The 19,005-nt window shown below is 51.6% G+C and overlaps 1 long non-coding RNA gene across 1 annotated transcript in view; it reads right to left on the reverse strand.

Annotated features, from left to right (window-relative positions):
* LOC141173218 (uncharacterized) overlaps positions 1-19,005 on the reverse strand; it is a 30,974-nt gene that overhangs the window by 4,060 nt on the left and 7,909 nt on the right. The gene's annotated exons all lie outside the window — the stretch shown is intronic.

Here is a 19,005-nt window from a genome sequence, read left to right on the forward strand (position 1 = left end):
CTGCATGAGCAAGTGAGGGTGGATTGGGCCTTAAGTATTTGACAAATATTAGCAGAAGCGGTGGCCCGAAGTAAGGAAGACAGCTGTGCCTCCGGAGTGGTGTGTACTCAGGCCTCCACGACTGTCGGGGGCGGAGGGAATGAAGAGACTCTGTTCAGGATAGTTCAGGATCTGCAGAGTTTCCTGAATGTTATTCAAGAAAAACTGACACAGATGGAAAAGAGGATGGGAGCCATTTCCGCCGCTGAGTTAACATAACCGGCTTTAGCAGATCCTTATTGGATCTTCCCTCAGGCCCTTGAACCTAGACCTCCCTACATTGGTCTGTTGAACCCTTACGGTCCCCTGCCTACAACGTCTGTGGGTTGGCTGTGTTACCAAGGTCCTCAATATCATCCACCAGCGGAACCCCGGCCTGAGACAATCTACCTGGGGCCCCAGTGTTCTTCACTGCGGCCAGCCGGTTGGATGTCAAGGGCCCCTCCCACACGCGGACGAAGAGAGGGACATCAGGTTGCACAGTGCTGATGATATGGAAGTGAAAGACACTTTGCTAGAGAATGTCGGAGTGATTTGCAGGAATGTCCAGGGCCGCCGTTAAACTTCCAGCCCCTGCAGTAGTGGGGCGTACTGTAGGGGAAGTAGAAGGGCAAACCATCCAGCACAATTCTGAACATCTGGTTGCAGGCTGTCCCATCCTGTGAGCTGAATTCGAAGAAATCTTAGTGGACTGTTTGGTGAATACCGGAGCACAGGTAACGACTATGCCCTAGTCATGCTTCAATCGCTACTTCCAGGCGATGGCTAAGCCAGAGTGGGAAACTTTAATTCGAGTGACGGCGGCTAATCAGAAACCGATCCTAGTCACGGGGGTCGTGTGGATGAACGTGCGGATATGTGGACAAGATTTGGGAAGGAAAGTGTAACATCCCTGGCGGCGTGCTTGCATAGTGCACCACCTCCCACTATGCAAGACCTCAATCTTACCTGTCAGTCAGGCCAGTTCATGCTGTGTGCATGTGTCTTTACTGACTGCTTAGGGCGGCGGCCCGGTTACTTCCTGATTCTTATAGCTGCTGTGGGTGCACCCCTAATACGTCTCCAGCCTATTGCTGTACGTTGTCTCTGTACTTCTGTTTGTGAGTTTTGTGTCCACTCGCTACTTCATAGTAAGTACCTTGTGTGTACGTATCTGGTTCTGCTTGTCCCTTTTCCCTTCCTCCGTATCTTCCTCCTGTGTTCTAGCCATCTTCCTGTATTTTCCAGTCTGTTCCATGTGAACAGAGCCCTGTCCTCTCTGCCTGCACCTTCAGCCCTGCTCTGCTCTGCCTTGTCCACCGCACCTGCGGTTTCACTCCGCTCTGCTTGCTCACCGCGTCAGTGGTTTCCCTTTGCTCTGTCTTGCCCACCGCTCCGGCAGTTCCTCTCTGCTCTGCTTTGTCCACCGCACCAGCGGTTTCGCTCCGCTCTGTCTTGCCCACCGCTTCGGCGTTTTTTCTCTGCTCAGACTTGCCCATCACTCCGGCGGCTTCCCTCTGCTCTGCCTTACCCACCGCTCCGGCGGTTTCTCTCTGCTCTGACTTGCCCACCGCTCCGGTGGCTTCTCTCTGCTCTGACTTGCCCACTGCTCCGGCGGCTTCTCTCTGCTCTGCCATACCCACCGCTCCGGCGGCTTCTCTCTGCTCTGCCTTACCCACCGCTCCGGCGGTTTCTCTCTGCTCTGACTTGCCCACCGCTCCGGCGGCTTCTCTCTGCTCTGCCTTGCTCACCGCACCAGCGGTTTCTCTCTGCTCTGACTTGCCCACCGCTCCGGCGGTTTCTCTCTGGTCTGCCTTGCCCACCGCTCCAGCGGCTTCTCTCTGCTCTGCCTTGCCCACCTCTCCGGCGGTTCTGCTCTGCCTTGTCCACCGCACCTGTGGTTTCTCTCTGCTCTGCCTTGTCCACCGCTCCGGCGGTTCCGCTCTGCTCTGCCTTGCCCACCGCACCTGCGGTTTTCGCTCCACTCTGCTTGCTCACCGCACCAGCAGTTCCTCTCTGCTCTGTCTTGTCCTCCGCTCCGGCGGTTTCGCTTTACTCTGCTTGTCTACCGCATCTGCAGCTCTGTACCTGTCTCCCAGTCTGTACTGGACCCTATCCAGCCTGCGCTCCAACCTGCTAGTTCCTCCCTGTCTGCACTCCAGCCGTGCTTGCCAGTACCCACCTGTCTGCATACCAGCCGTACTTGCCAATACCCACCTGCTTGTATGCCAGTCTAACCTGCCTGTTCCTGCATTCCCCGGTGTGGGTCAACAACTGTGACCGGGGTCTGACCTGGAGTCGCACCTGGTCCCTCTGCTCCGTTCCTCCTTGGTCCACGGAGTCGACTAAGCCGCCGTGCAACCTTGGTCAGATTGGGTTGATACTTAGTTACGCCCCTCCAGGCACTCCTCGGTTCATGGTACAATGGGATCACTAATCACGCTCACGCCAGTCAGTCCGGGCGCGAGCGTAACAGTTTGCTCAGGCCATGGTTCCCGTTGAGCCCCACGGCCTTTCGCTCTCAGAGACATTTTGAATCCTTGTCTGGCGAATACGTGCACCAAGAAAATTTTTTTTCTCAAGCTATGGCCCAGGCGATTTACTCACCAGCCCAAATGGATCTATCAGCACTCGTTCCTGCGGATCCACCACGGTACTATGGGGATCCAAAACGAAGCCGTGCATTTGTGGAGCAATGCATGCTGTTAGAACCTTGCTGTTAGGTTTTTTTTCCTTTGCTGGTCACATGACCTTGTTGGCCTATTTAATCCTGCTCCGCCCTTCTGGCTTTGCTGGACTTCATTGTATATCTACTTTCTAGCTAGCCTGTGCTCTGTATCTAACTCTGTTAGTTTGCTTGGTCTACGGACCTCTAGGTTCTATCTATTTTGTTTGTTCGTCTTTCTGCTGCTATTTCTGTTAGGAGGTGTCCCTTATTCCTCCCAGTCCTTAGTACTTGTAGGGATTCCCTCCCCAAATCTATAGGTCTCCGTACAGACTAGATTAGGACTTTAGCAGGTCTGATCGCAGGATCAGGTTCCCTGTTACATCGTAGGGATTCAGCTGAGTCTTATAGTAGGGACAGATCTCCTCTCTTTCCTTAGCTTTGGTAGCAGAACATAACAGTAAGTCCAGCCTGTAAATTCTCTAAGGAAAGATTTTTTTTTGTTCCATCATGGTGTCGGTTCAGGATTTGGCTAAACACCTGCAGGGACTCTCTCTGGAAGTGGCCGAGCTCCGTCAGCACGTGAGTAACTGTCCTGGAGCATATTTCTTGGAGCCTAAGGTATGTTTGCCGGATTTATTTTTTGGTGAACATCGAGAATTTTTTTCATTTAAAAATGCTTGCTTATTGTATTTTCGTTTGAGACCCAAGTCCTCTGGGGATGAATCCCAGCGCGTAGGGTTCATAATGTCACTTTTGCGCAAAGAGCCTCAGGAGTGGGCCTTTTCTTTGCAACCTAGTGATACATGCTTCAGATCAGTGGATAGTTTTTTTTCTGCTTTAGGACTATTATATGATGATCCTGACCGTGTGGCATCAGCTGAGACTGAGTTGAGACGTTTAAAACAAGGATCAGGTAATATGGAAAAATATTGTACACATTTTCGTCGTTGGTCCACTCAAACAGGGTGGAACGATTCTGCTCTGAAAAGTCTATTTCTTGCTGGGCTCAGTGAAAAGGTTAAAGACCTGCTAATTGCTTATCCTACACCTGAGGATTTGCAACAGGCTATGCAATTAGCTATACGGGTGGACAGAAGACTGCGTGCTAGGGTTAATGAGAGCAAATCCTCTGCTATGTCAGTTTCTGGTTATGATAATGTGTGTACTAACAGTGGTGAACCGATGGAGATTGGATCGGTGGCACCTCGCTCTCAAGAAAAACACCGTCGTTTTTCAGAAGGCTTGTGTTTCTATTGTGGAAAATCTGGTCATTTGATTAAAGGCTGTGAGCTTCGTATGAAGAAAGAAAAAAAAATGGTCAGTCACGCCCGTATTGCCTGTTTAAATTCCAAGGGTATATTTTTAGCTGCTTCCACGATTGCTCAGGAAAAATTAATGGAATTTCGGGTGTTTGTTGATTGCGGGTCTACACTGAATGTTATTGATGGGGGATTCGTGGAAAAACTCAATTTAAAACCTGAACCTTTATCATCCCCCATTGCTGTGGTTTCTGTGGATGGTTCCCCTTTGAAGAATATTACTCTCAAGGTCAGTGAATTTCCTCTCACTATTAATGGTGTTCACCATGAGAAATTGGATTTGGTAGTGTTGAATAACTTGCCTTCTCCAGTAATATTGGGTTTGCCCTGGTTAAAATTTCACAATCCTGTACTGGATTGGTCTACCAGTGAAATTAAATCCTGGAGCCATAAATGTTATGACAAGTGTTGTAACGGGCGTATTGCAGCTTTGGATAGGGGAGAATTGCCTGTTCCTATTCAGGATTTTTGGAGAGTTTTTTCTGAGAAAGAATCGCAGGTTTTGCCTCCCCATAGAGACTATGATTGTTCTATTGAATTTGTCCCTGGAGCGACTCTTCCTAAAAGTCGTTTATTTAACCTTACTATTCCTGAGAGGAAGGCTTTGGAGGAATACATACAGACAAGTTTGGCCGCCGGTCACATTAGGCCCTCTAAGTCTCCTGTGGCGGTTGGATTTTTTTTTGTAAAAAAAAAGGACGGCGGTTTACGTCCTTGTCTGGATTTTCGTGAGATTAACAAAATTACGGTACGCAATCCTTACCCACTGCCATTGATTCCTGATCTGTTTAACCAGTTATTGGGGGCCAAGTGGTTCTCTAAAATTGACCTTAAGGGGGCATACAATCTGTTGCGCATGAAGGAGGGTGATGAATGGAAGACTGCTTTTAACACTCCTGTGGGTCATTTTGAGAATCTGGTTATGCCTTTTGGTCTTACTAATGCTCCTGCATTTTTTCAGAATCTGATTAATGACATCCTTAGACCTTTGATCGGTAAAAATGTGGTTGTGTATTTGGATGACATTTTGATTTATTCGCCAGATCTGGAGTCTCATTGGCGGAGCGTGCGTGAGGTATTACAGTTATTAATGGACAATTCGCTTTTTGCTAAGCTGGAGAAATGTGAGTTCGCTGTACAGAGAATTAGTTTTTTGGGCTACATTATCTCCAGCAAAGGTTTTGAGATGGATCCGGTTAAGGTTCAGGCTGTGCAGGAATGGCCTAGGCCTATTGGTTTGAAATCAATACAGAGGTTTTTGGGTTTCGCCAATTACTATAGAAAATTCATAAAAAATTTTTCTAGTATTGTCAAACCTCTGACTGATCTCACCAGGAAAGGTGCTGATGCGGTTCAGTGGTCTTCTGAGGCCATTGAAGCTTTTGTGTATCTCAAGGAGAGGTTCACCTCTGCTCCCATCCTTATGCAGCCTGATGTTACTAGGCCGTTTTTGGTTGAGGTTGATGCTTCCTCTGTGGGGGTTGGCGCAGTATTGTCTCAGGATAACGGGGATGGATTACATCCCTGTGCATTTTTTTTCAAAAAAATTTTCGGAGACTGAATTGAATTACGATATTGGTAATCGGGAATTATTGGCTATTAAACTCGCATTTGAACACTGGCGCCACTTCTTGGAAGGTGCGGAATTTCCCGTTCAGGTTCTTACGGATCATAAAAATCTGATATATCTTGACGCTGCCAAGCGCCTGAATGCCCGTCAGGCTAGGTGGGCACTGTTTTTCTCGCGGTTTAATTTCTCCGTTACTTACATCCCTGGTACTAAGAATGTTAAGGCGGATGCCTTGTCTCGCAGTTTTTCTCCCATAGTCGGTGCTGAGAAAGAGGAAAACATTTTACAAGAAGGTGTTGTGATAGCTGCTTTAGACTCCGTTTTGGAAGATGAGATTCTTAAAGCTCAGGAGAATGCCCCATCTAACACTCCTCATGGGAGGTTGTTTGTGCCTGGGACCTTTAGGAGAGATTTGTTTGTTGAGTGTCACGAATCTCGGTTGGCAGGTCATCCCGGAATCTCTGAGACCAAGAGACTGGTGGGTCGCAGTTTTTGGTGGCCTGGATGGCAGAAGGAAGTCATTAAGTGGGTGCGCCAATGTACTATATGTGCTAGATCTAAGTCCTCACATACTCCTGCTGCGGGGTTGCTTTGTCCTTTGGAGGTCCCCAGTGCTCCTTGGACACATTTGGCTATGGACTTTATAACTGACCTTCCCCCCTCTGAGGGTTTTACTGTCATCTGGGTGGTCGTGGACCGTTTTAGCAAGATGTGTCACTTGGTTCCCTTCGTCAAACTGCCCTGCGCTAAAACTCTCGCTAAGGCCTTTGTCAAGGAAATTGTCAGACTTCATGGCGTTCCTACTGACATTGTTTCTGATAGGGGTCCTCAGTTCGTGGCTCGTTTTTGGCGTGCCTTTTGTGACAGGTTGGGAATTCATTTGTCGTTTTCGTCCGGATATCATCCTGAATCTAATGGCCAGACAGAAAGGAAAAACCAGGATGTTGAGCAGTTCTTGCGTTGTTTTGTGGCAGACAATCAAGAGGGGTGGTCTGAGTTTCTGCCACTTGCCGAATTTGCTCTGAACAATCATACATCTTCTTCTGCTGGTTGTTCGCCTTTTTTTTGTTGTTCTGGGAGACATCCGTCGTTTGGGTCGTTCTCCAAGTTGGGATCTGCCGTGCCTGAGGAGGAGAATTTTTCCGGTGATTTGGAAAGAGTTTGGACGGATGTGCGTGGTAATCTTCAGGAGGCCAACAGAAAATCTAAAGACTACTTTGATAGGAAACGACAGGAGGTTTTGTTCGCTGTTGGTGACATGGTTTGGTTGTCCTCTAGGAATCTGCGGTTGAGGATTCCTTCTAAGAAATTGGGTCCCAAGTTTGTAGGGCCCTTTAAGGTGCTTCAGGTTGTCAACCAATCTGCTGTTAGGTTGGAGGTTCCTACCTCCTGGAGAATTAATCCGGTCTTTCATGTCTCTCTGTTAAAAAAAGCTGTTGTGTCGGATGGTGACGCCTCTGCCTCTGTTCCTCCGGTGGTGGAGGACGGGGAATATGAAATTTCTCGCATCCTTGACTCTAGACGGTATAGAGGTAGTTTGCAGTATCTTGTGGCCTGGAAAGGTTTCGGACCCGAGGATAACTCTTGGGTGAGGTCAGATGATGTTTCCGCGTCCAGACTTATCAGAGCGTTTCACAGGAGATTTCCTGATAAGCCTGGTCCTAGGGGATCCGGAGGATCCTCTTAGAAGGGGGGGTACTGTTAGAACCTTGCTGTTAGGTTTTTTTTCCTTTGCTGGTCACATGACCTTGTTGGCCTATTTAATCCTGCTCCGCCCTTCTGGCTTTGCTGGACTTCATTGTATATCTACTTTCTAGCTAGCCTGTGCTCTGTATCTAACTCTGTTAGTTTGCTTGGTCTACGGACCTCTAGGTTCTATCTATTTTGTTTGTTCGTCTTTCTGCTGCTATTTCTGTTAGGAGGTGTCCCTTATTCCTCCCAGTCCTTAGTACTTGTAGGGATTCCCTCCCCAAATCTATAGGTCTCCGTACAGACTAGATTAGGACTTTAGCAGGTCTGATCGCAGGATCAGGTTCCCTGTTACATCGTAGGGATTCAGCTGAGTCTTATAGTAGGGACAGATCTCCTCTCTTTCCTTAGCTTTGGTAGCAGAACATAACACATGCTGCATTTCAAGTTCTATGCTCACTATTTTCAAATCGATCGGGTTAAAGTGGCATTTATGATGTCCTACCTAGCGGGTGACGCCTTGAAATGGATCACCCCCCTATGGGAAGCATGGAATCCTATCATCTTTGACCTGCAGGCCTTCCTGGTGGCCTTTCTAATGGTCTTCGATGACCCTAATCCTGAAGCCTCTGCTAAAGCTTCCCTTCCCAATATCCCGGAGCAGCCCCGTTGGGTAATGTGTGTAGGTAGCCTACCAATTCTCCAGCCCGAAGAGACTGCTGCACACCCAGAATCCACACAGGATGACTATGCTCCACAGAATGCTTCTCTTCCCAACCTCAAGAAGCAGTCCAGACGTGCAAGGCGTAGAGGTAAACCGTCACGCCAGGTTCTGTCCTCCCAAAGACCTCCTGTTCCCCAGCCTGTAGAGGCAGCTTTCCGCAGAGAATTCATGAAGGATGACTATGTTCGTCAGGCAAAGCAGAAGCCAGAACTCAGTCACAAAATCGGATTGCGGTCCCGCTGCGGTGGTTTGGGACCACCTGACGGTCTTTGTCCAGCGAAGGTTGGAGAAACCCAAGACATGAGGCCTGTAGGAGAGGCTGCCCTTGGCGTTAGTGTTTCCTCTCCACAGATGACCATGACTGTCTCCGTGGCAAGTGAAGGCCTCGGATTAACCGGAGGTTTCGGGCTTAAAGCCTTGAAGAGTCGGTGTCTGATTCCCGTCCGACAACTCCAGAAGCCGGTTTGGGCATTGTCAGCAGAAGGACGAGCCCTACTCAGAAACAGTCAAAATATGTCTGTACAAATTAAGCTCTAGATTGGAGCATTACACATGAAGAAGTTCACATTCCAGGTGCTGACTGGCTTACCCACAGGTCATCCTGAGCCGAGAGATCTAGTGCCCACTCAGGTCTGGAGGTCTGGAGATCCTGCATGGTGTATCCTGGGGGACTGCTAAGGTACAAGGGGTGTCCAGTCCCCATATCTTCAGGACAGTCAGCAGTTTCTTCTTCTTCTTCACCAGATCTGCTAGTCGCTGACTCGCTGTGCGCTGAAGTCTCCGAAGGAAGAGAAGCTGAGGCGTTGTCCCCACACAGTCTCGACAATTGTACCAATGATCTGGTTTCAGGTACCGTTCCGCCTTACAGACATGTCATCTCTGAAACCAGTCTGAAGATGGTCCTAAAGCAAGGACCCTCCGTCTCTAATAAATCTAGTCTTACGTCCATCAAGGCAGTGTTTACCCCCGAGTCTCTGCACCCCTCCAACTAGGCGGAGGAACTCCAGTTGTCTCCTGAATCCTCCGGGGTGCTACCTGATAACAAAGGGAGAGAGACTTTCCTACACCCTGTACCTGGTACTTCGCCCACTTCATCCTGTAAGCCTGGCAAAGTGTACTTCGAAGCAGTGATTACCCAAGAGTCTCTGCACCCCTCCAACCAGGCGGAGGACCTCCTGTTTTCTCCTGAATCCTCCGGGGTGCTACCTGAAAACAAATGGTGAGAGACTTTCCTACACCCTTTACGCCCACTTCATCCAGTAAGCTTGGCAAAGTGTACGTCAAGTCGGTGGTTACCCCCGAGTCTCTGCACCCCTCCAACCAGGCGGAGGACCTCCAGTTGTCTCCTGAATCCACCAGGGTGCTACCTGATAACAAACGGAGAGAGACTTTCCTGTGTGCTGTTCCTGGTACTTCACCCACTTCATCTGTTGCTGAGGATGGCTTGATAGGAGGAAGCATCCTAGTCACCAAGATGATGAGACCAGTTTTGTTTTCTCTAATGTACAGAAGAGGTAATCCTCTTGAAGAGAAGGATTGGCCTCCAAATTCTCTACAGAAGACCCTTGCAGGCTTGAAGAAGAGGGGGCGTAAAGGGAGGGGGTACTGTAACATCCCTGGCGGCGTGCTTGCATAGTGCACCACCTCCCACTATGCAAGACCGCAATCTTACCTGTCAGTCCAGCCTGCAAACCGTGTTCCAGTTCATGCTGTGTGCATGTCTCTTGACTGACTGCTTAGGGCGGCGGCCCGGTTACTTCCTGATTCTTATAGCTGCTGTGGGCGCACCCCTAATGCGTCTCCAGCCTATTGCTGTGAGTCACTGGATATTTAAACCACCTCCACCCAGAAGGAGGTGCCTGAGCAACACCTTCACTCAGTCTTTGCTACTGAATTGCCAGGTCCTGTCCTGTTTCTAGTCTGTTTCCACAACTCTGGGGGCCGCATACCCAGACATGTTATCTCTAACTTCTAGTCTGTTTCCTCCACTCTGGGGGCTGCATACCCAGACCTGTTATCTCTGACTTCTAGTCTGTTTCCGCCACTCTGGGGGCTGTATACCCAGGCCTGTTACCTGTGACTTCTAGTCTGTTTCCGCCACTTTGGGGGCTGTATACCCAGGCTCGTTCTTGTTTCTCATTGCAGTAGCAGTTCCTGTCTGAACTGTACCCTAGCCTGTTACCTGTTTGTCTCTATGTCCGTACCTTCCCTTTTCCTGCAGTATCTGAACCTGCATCTAACTCCAACTCGTTGTCTCTGTACTTTTGTTTGTGAGTTTTGTGTCCACTCGCTACTTCATAGTAGCTGGTGCGGGAAAAATGCCCCAAAGGGAAGCTGAGCGGACGTTGGGAGGTACAACCAGACAAAGTGATCAAGAGTGTGTATCCCAACGGTTCAGTGTACGAAGTGCAAGCTGAAAATGAGGAGTCTAGTCGGAGAACCCTACATAGGAATATGTTACGACCATGCTGCTCTAAGGATCCTATACATGTCCCAAGAGTTACTCCTGCTCCTTCACCAAGACCGGTTTTCCCTGACAGTGACTTTGTTGAAGACCCGTGGAACATTCCTGAGTCCGCGGAAGGTCCCCAGTCAGTGGGAGTTGACATTCCCAACACGGATGCATTGCCAGCTCGCGGAGAGGAGGAAACCACGGCTCCAGCCAAATCCTCAGTTGAAGAAGACAGTCACACGGCCGTTATGTCTATGGAGGACAGTCAAGATCTCCGGAAATCTAGTAGGCCTAATTCAGGCATTCCACCAGAAAGGTACAATGCTGATCAGTTTATTTTGTCCACTCCTATGTATTGTGATGAAAGTGGTCCTGTGATGAATACCACTGCATGAAGCCTTTATTTCTTTCAGCGCTATACAGCAAGGCTGAGGACGGCCGTCTTTAAGTGGGGAGGCATATAGGGGACTGGCCCTTACCGAACATTGAATACACTGTGACTTTAAAGCATCATGCTCCCATCTGAGCCTTGCTGTTGGACTAGTCTCCTGCCCCTGCTGTTGTTGATATGTGCTGGGAGAGAAAGGAGAACCAGGAAGTAGAGACCTCGTGTGGATGTGTGTGTCTGAAGTAACAGGGAGACACTGTCAGCTTCCCTGATCAGCAGAGGCTATAAAGAAGACACTGTTAATCTATGGAAAGAGAAGATTACGGACTATAGCAAGATTTGTTGTTTGGGACTGTGTCAAGAAGTAGATAAATTTATCCTTTTTTTGAAGAACATTTTCCCTGGAAACTGAGGACCTGAGATAACACACAACACAGAGCGTCAGCCATTCTGTGAGAGTGAAGCAAGGTTTGCCTGCCGGCTGGAAGACGAGAAACCCGTATGCAAGGAAAAGACTCAAATGGATTCATCAAGCTCTTTACCACCAAGAACAAGCGGCGGCCGCCATCTGCGCCAGATCTGCGCACGCATGAGTGACTCATCGATGTGAACTGTGTTCGTTTTTAGCGTAGTTTTTTGTAGCTAGGATGCTGTAACAGCGTGGTCCGAATAGCGGAAAGCCAGATAGAGGATTAGCTCAGAGTAGTTTGTGAAACTGATTGTGCACTGTTAGTTCTGAGCTTTCATTGCCATAGCTGGAGCACAGTTTGTGACTTGCTCCAGCTATATCTTCCTATGTTCATGTTAATAATATCGTTATTGTAAATATTGTTTTAGTCTCCCAGCATATAATTCCTTCGTATATAATAAAGCCGGAGTTTTGTTTCAGTCTTCTCGTTTGCTGTGCCGTACTTGAATCCTGCCTTGCGGTGTTCTTTGGACACCACTACACATACACCGCAGCACACCAGAGCGAGGACACACAGTCTGTAGGGTGCTGAAGCGAGCATGGGCTACAGCTCACCCACGACTACCTTGTTTGGGAACCTTACAGTAGTGTCAACTTGTGTATCCCCTCCTGACTGCAGAGGTGCTCTGTCTCATCATTGGGCAAGTGGGCAGGCTATTAACAGATGGAGGAGTCATTCAGTCCTTTCAGTCTCCATTGTAATCTACTCCCTGTTTTTTTATTTTTACATGTCTGAGTGTTCACTGCCTTGGCCATGAGCTTGGCTGTGCTTACCCAAATATTCTGTCTAGTGCCAAGTCTTTGGGTACCCCCTCCATTTTAGTGACATAGATTGGATAAACTGGAGATGGGACTAAGGACAAGGGTGGGGCATTAGGCTCTTGAGTTGAGGCATGTATTATACCCCCCTCTCTTTTCTACTTGTATGTGCAGCGCCGGCGTCCCTGCCCTCTGCTAGGCAGGGACGCTGTTCCCTTCACCTCTCTGCTCTGTGCCCGGCGTCCTCCTCCCGCTCTGCTGGCAGCGCGCGCTCCTTCCCGGCCACTGTGCTTAGGGCGCGCGCGCTCTCCCTCCCTCTTAAAGGGGCCGCGCGCGCCGTCCTAAGGAGTCCCCGGCCAATGGCCGGAGGACTTCACCATATATAAGGCACCTCCTCCAAAATGGAGGTGCCCGAGCAATGTTGTTGCACTGTTCACTACTCTGCTTCAGCCCTCAGGTCCCGTTGCCAGTTACCTGCCAGATACCTGCCAGATTCCTGCCAGCTTGCTGTCTTATTCCTGCCTGATTCTCTGCTACCTGCCTGCTAGTCTGAGGTCCGACGGTCTGCCTTACTACTCCTGTCAGTCTGTCTAAGGACCAGCCTGTCCGCTCACCTGGGAGCGCACTTCAGCCACCTGCCTGCTTGCCTGAGGTCCGACGGTCTGCCTTCCAACTCCTGTCAGTCTGTCTATGGACCAGCTTGCCTGCTCACCTGGGAGCACACATCTGCTACCTGCCTGCTAGCCTACCTGGAGGCTCCGCCGTCACGTGCTGTGACCACCTGCCTGTCCAGTGACTCCTGCCCGCTCACCTGGGAGCGCTCATCTGCTGCCTGTCTGCTAGCCTACCTGGAGGCTCTGCCGTCACGTGCTGTGACCACCCGCCTGTCCAGAGACTTCTGCCCGCTCACCTGGGAGCGCTCATCTGCCGCCTGTCTGTTGGTCTTCCTGGAGGCTCCGCCGTCACATGCTGTGACCACCCGTTCATCCAGAGACTCTCGCCTGCTCACCTGGGAGCTCACGTCTATCATCAGCCGCCACAGGTCGTACCAACCCTTTACCCAGAGACTGCCCTGGTCACTTGCCGTGACCATCTGCCCGTTCATCCAGAGACTGCCCCGGTCACTTGCCGTGACCATCTGCCCGTTCATTCAGAGACTGCCCCGGTCACTTGCCGTGACCATCTGCCCGTTCATCCAGAGACTGCCCCGGTCACTTGCCGTGACCTCCAGCCCGTTCACTCAGAGACTGTCCCGGTCACCTGCTGTGACTTCCTGCCCGTCTTCCCTGGTCGCCACCCGCTCCCTTACAAGGACCGCCCCCTTGTATAGTAGCTCAGAGGTTCCGCCTCCCAGACCCGTTACAGTTTGCTCGGGCCATGGAACCCGGTGGCACCCAAGCTCTTTCGCTCTCGGACCTGTGTCATGAACTGTCTCGTCAAAGGGCCCAACAGGAGTCCATCCTGGGTCACCTGCGGAATGTCAATACTCGCCTGGACACTCTGACTGCTCCACCAGCAACCTCCGCCAGTGCCATGTCTCGCAATCCGGCAGCTCCGCTGCCCACTAATACCATGGTATCCTACCCCGGACCCCGGCTTTCTGCACCTCCTCGCTTCGGAGGCGACTCCGCCCAGGCTCGGGGCTTCATAAATCAGTGCACCCTGCACTTTGAACTATTGTCCCACCAGTTTAACTCCGACCGAGCCAAAATTGCATTCATCATGTCCCATCTCACCGGGGAGGCCCTGGCCTGGCTAAATCCTCTATGGGAGAGAGGAGACCCCCTGGTGTCCAACTTGCCTGCTTTTCTCACGGCTTTCCGGAAAGTCTTCGACGAACCCGGACGGAAGACCTCATCCGCATTATCACTGCTACGCCTCCGTCAGGGAAGTCTCACCGTGGGCCAATATGCCATACGGTTCCGTACCCTTGCCTCGGAGCTGGCCTGGGATAACGACGCTCTGGTATCCGTCTTCTGGGAGGGTCTGTCCGGCCGTATTAAAGATGAACTTGCCGGTCGGGACATCCCTACCACTCTCGATGACCTAATAACTCTTGCCACCCGGATTGACCTACGGTTCCAGGAGCGTGCCAAAGAGGTCACCCGTGAGAGGAGGTTACCACGTCTAGCTCCTACTTTTCAGAAACCCGTCACTCCCTCCGTCTCTACCCAGGTACACTCTCCTGAGCCTATGCAGGTCGACCAGACCAAGATGGTCAAAACCCGTCAGGACTTACGCCGTGCCGAGGGGAGCTGCTTCTACTGTGGCAGTAAGGAGCACCGGATCCGTACCTGCCCGGAGAGGTCGGGAAACGCCTGTGTCTAGGTTCGCTCAGAGAGGTCGACCTAGACAAGAATAAATCCTCTCCATCTCTGCTGTTGTCAGTCTCAATCGTCTGCGGGGAGAACCGTTATTTCGAACTAGCCCAACTTGACTCTGGAGCAGCCGGGAATCTTATTTCACAGTCCCTGGTAGAGAAATACCGCATCCCCACCAAACCTCTGGCTGTACCCTTGTCTGTTGCTGCCGTGGATGGGGGTCTCTTACCACGCCCCATCCAACTCATCACCGAATCCATTACTCTGCAGGTGGGAATGCTGCATTCTGAGAGTATCTCCTTTCATGTTCTGCCTGGACTCTCCCACGCCCTCTTGCTAGGCCTACCTTGGCTCCAGAGACATGCACCCGTGCTTGACTGGCAGACCGGAGAAGTCCTTCGCTGGGGACAGGACTGCCATAAGACCTGTCTGGTTCCCGTCCATCCCGTCCGTCCTTCTCCTACCCCAGCTAATCTACCTGGACTTCCGATTCCTTATTGGTCTTATGCTGATGTCTTTAATAAAAAGGAAGCAGAGACACTACCCCCTCATAGACCATACGACTGCCCTATCGACCTGTTACCTGGTACTACTCCTCCCCGTGGGCGTATTTATCCATTATCCGCTGCTGAGACCCGGTCGATGTCCGAATATATTGAGGAGAATCTGGCCAGGGGATTCATCCGGAAATCTACCTCCCCGGCGGGAGCAGGCTTCTTTTTCGTCAAAAAGAAGGACGGCTCTTTCTGTCCCTGTATAGACTATAGAGGCCTTAACCAGATCACGGTGAAGAATAAGTACCCCCTTCCGCTCATTCCGGAGTTATTTGATCATCTGAGGGGGGCTAGAATCTTCACCAAACTGGACCTCCGTGGGGCGTACAACCTGGTTCGTATCCGTCAGGGGGATGAATGGAAGACGGCATTCAACACCCGGGACGGCCACTATGAATATCTGGTAATGCCCTTTGGTCTCTGTAACGCTCCTGCCGTCTTTCAAGAGTTGGTCAATGACATCTTCCGGGACCTTCTCTACTCCTGCGTAGTGGTGTACCTGGACGACATCTTGGTCTTCTCTCCGGATCTCCAGACTCACCGGAGGGACGTTCGTCAGGTCCTGCTCAGGCTCAGGCAGAATCACCTCTTCGCTAAATACGAGAAGTGCCTCTTTGAGCAGACCTCGCTTCCGTTTTTGGGCTATATTATTTCTCAGACCGGCCTACGAATGGATCCAGAGAAGCAGTCTGCCATCGATAAATGGCCTCGACCGGAGGGGTTGAAGGCCATTCAGCGATTCCTGGGCTTCGCTAACTACTACCGCCTCTTCATACCACACTTCTCTTCCCGGACTGCCCCAATTTCCGCGCTCACCCGTAAGGGTACTAATCCCAAAGAGTGGCCGCCCGAAGCAGAGGAGGCCTTTCTTTCCCTAAAACAGGCCTTCTCTTCCGCCCCGGTGCTGCATCGCCCGGACGGCAACAAGCAGTTCTTCCTGGAAGTTGACGCCTCCTCCTCTGGAGCCGGAGCGGTACTTACTCAAAAATCATCTTCCGGGAGAATGGTAACTTGTGGCTTCTTCTCCAAACTCTTCTCCTCTTCTGAGCGCAACTATTCCATAGGAGACCGAGAGTTATTGGCCATCAAGCTGGCGTTGGAGGAGTGGCGTTACCTACTCGAGGGGGCTCTTCACCCGGTAATAATTTACACTGACCACAAGAACTTGGCTTACCTCCAGCATGCCCAGAGACTTAACCCGCGCCAAGCCCGGTGGTCCTTGTTTTTTGCTCGCTTTGATTTTGTTCTTCATTTTCGCCCGGCTGACAAAAACGTCAAAGCAGACGCCTTGTCCTGATCCTTTCTGGTGTCCAATCTCGAGGAAGAACCTAAACATATCATCGATCCCGCCAGAGTAATGCAGGTGGCTCCCGTGAGTCTAAATCGTCTCCCTCCCGGTAAGACGTTTGTTTCAGTACCTGATCGGAAGAAGATCCTACACTGGGGCCATTCGTCTAAACTAGCTGGCCACGCCGGTCAGAAAAAGACCCTCCAGCTTATTGCCCGGCACTACTGGTGGCCTACCCTGCACAAGGACGTAATAGACTTTGTTTCTGCCTGTGTGTCCTGCGCCCGCAACAAAGTCCCGAGACACCTGCCAGCCGGTCGCCTCCTTCCGCTTCCTGTGCCTGCTGCCCCCTGGCAGCATATTGCTATGGACTTCATAACTGATCTCCCCGTCTCCGCCGGTTGTACGGTCATTTGGGTGGTCGCTGATCGCTTTTCCAAGATGGCTCACTTTATTCCCCTGCTAGCCCTCCTGTCTGAACGCAAGCTGGCTAAAGACTTTATCCGCCACATCTTCCGTCTTCATGGCCTGCCCCTCCACATCGTGTCGGATCGTGGGGTACAGTTCACCTCACGTTTCTGGAGAGCCACTTGTAAACTGCTAGACGTCACCCTGGACTTCTCTTCCGCTTACCACCCACAGTCCAATGGTCAAGTGGAGCGGATCAATCAGAACCTGACCAGTTACCTCCGGCACTTCGTTAATGCCCATCATTCAGACTGGGTGGATCTCCTACCATGGGCCGAGTTCTCTTATAACAATCACGAGAGCGAATCCTCCTCCAAATCCCCGTTTTTTGTAGTCTTCGGTCAGCATCCTCGGATTCCTTTTCCTGTCTCCACCTCTGTGGACAACCCGGCTGCGGAATCTCTCGTTAGCAAATTTTCCTCCATTTGGGAGAGTACCGGATCCGCACTCCTTCAGTCGTCCGAACGGATGAAAAGACACGCTGACAAAAAACGCCTGGATCCTCCACAATTTCGTCCTGGAGATAAAGTCTGGCTCTCATCTAAATATGTCCGACTCAAGATACCTTCTTACAAGTTAGGGCCTCGGTTCATCGGTCCTCTGGAGGTCATCAGTCAGATCAACCCGGTGGCCTATAAATTGAAACTCCCGGCCAACTTACGGATCCCTAACTCCTTCCATGTATCTCTCCTCAAACCTGTGGTACTTAACTCTTTTTACAAGTCTACAGGTACGCCTCCTGCTCCGGTTTCTGCTGAGGACGAGTTTGAGGTAGAGAACATTCTTGCCACCAAAAGGGTAAGAGGAAAGACCTTTTTTCTAGTAGATTGGAAGGGGTTTGGTCCTGAGGAGAGAACGTGGGAGCCCCGGGAGAACATCCATGCCCCTCTTATCCTAGCTAAATTTCTGTCTGGCCTAAAAAAGGGGGGGGCCTAAAGGGGAGGGTACTGTAGTGCCGGCGTCCCTGCCCTCTGCTAGGCAGGGACGCTGTTCCCCTCACCTCTCTGCTCCGTGCCCGGCGTCCTCCTCCCGCTCTGCTGGCAGCGCGCGCTCCTTCCCGGCCACTGTGCTTAGGGCGCGCGCTCTCCCTCCCTCTTAAAGGGGCCGTGCGCGCCGTCCTAAGGAGTCCCCGGCCAATGGCCGGAGGACTTTACCATATATAAGGCACCTCCTCCAAAATGGAGGTGCCCGAGCAATGTTGTTGCACTGTTCACTACTCTGCTTCAGCCCTCAGGTCCCGTTGCCAGTTACCTGCCAGATACCTGCCAGATTCCTGCCAGCTTGCTGTCTTATTCCTGCCTGATTCTCTGCTACCTGCCTGCTAGTCTGAGGTCCGACGGTCTGCCTTACTACTCCTGTCAGTCTGTCTAAGGACCAGCCTGTCCGCTCACCTGGGAGCGCACTTCAGCCACCTGTCTGCTTGCCTGAGGTCCGACGGTCTGCCTTCCAACTCCTGTCAGTCTGTCTATGGACCAGCTTGCCTGCTCACCTGGGAGCACACATCTGCTACCTGCCTGCTAGCCTACCTGGAGGCTCCGCCGTCACGTGCTGTGACCACCTGCCTGTCCAGTGACTCCTGCCCGCTCACCTGGGAGCGCTCATCTGCTGCCTGTCTGCTAGCCTACCTGGAGGCTCTGCCGTCACGTGCTGTGACCACCAGCCTGTCCAGAGACTTCTGCCCGCTCACCTGGGAGCGCTCATCTGCCGCCTGTCTGTTGGTCTTCCTGGAGGCTCCGCCGTCACATGCTGTGACCACCCGTTCATCCAGAGACTCTCGCCTGCTCACCTGGGAGCTCACGTCTATCATCAGCTGCCACAGGTCGTACCAATCCTTTACCTAGAGACTACCCCGGTCACTTGCCGTGACCATCTGCCCGTTCATCCAGAGACTGCCCCGGTCACTTGCCGTGACCATCTGCCCGTTCATTCAGAGACTGCCCCGGTCACTTGCCGTGACCATCTGCCCGTTCATCCAGAGACTGCCCCGGTCACTTGCCGTGACCATCTGCCCGTTCATCCAGAGACTGCCCCGGTCACTTGCCGTGACCATCTGCCCGTTCATTCAGAGACTGCCCCGGTCACTTGCCGTGACCATCTGCCCGTTCATCCAGAGACTGCCCCGGTCACTTGCCGTGACCATCAGCCCGTTCATCCAGAGACTGCCCCGGTCACTTGCCGTGACCATCTGCCCGTTCATTCAGAGACTGTCCCGGTCACCTGCTGTGACCATCTGCCCGTTCATCCAGAGACTGTCCCGGTCACCTGCTGTGACTTCCTGCCCGTCTTCCCTGGTCGCCACCCGCTCCCTTACAAGGACC

Source organism: Phyllobates terribilis, unplaced genomic scaffold (genome assembly GCF_046119375.1).
Source record: "Phyllobates terribilis strain yellow unplaced genomic scaffold, ASM4611937v1 Scaffold_1__5_contigs__length_1240528914, whole genome shotgun sequence".
NCBI lineage: Eukaryota > Metazoa > Chordata > Amphibia > Anura > Dendrobatidae > Phyllobates > Phyllobates terribilis.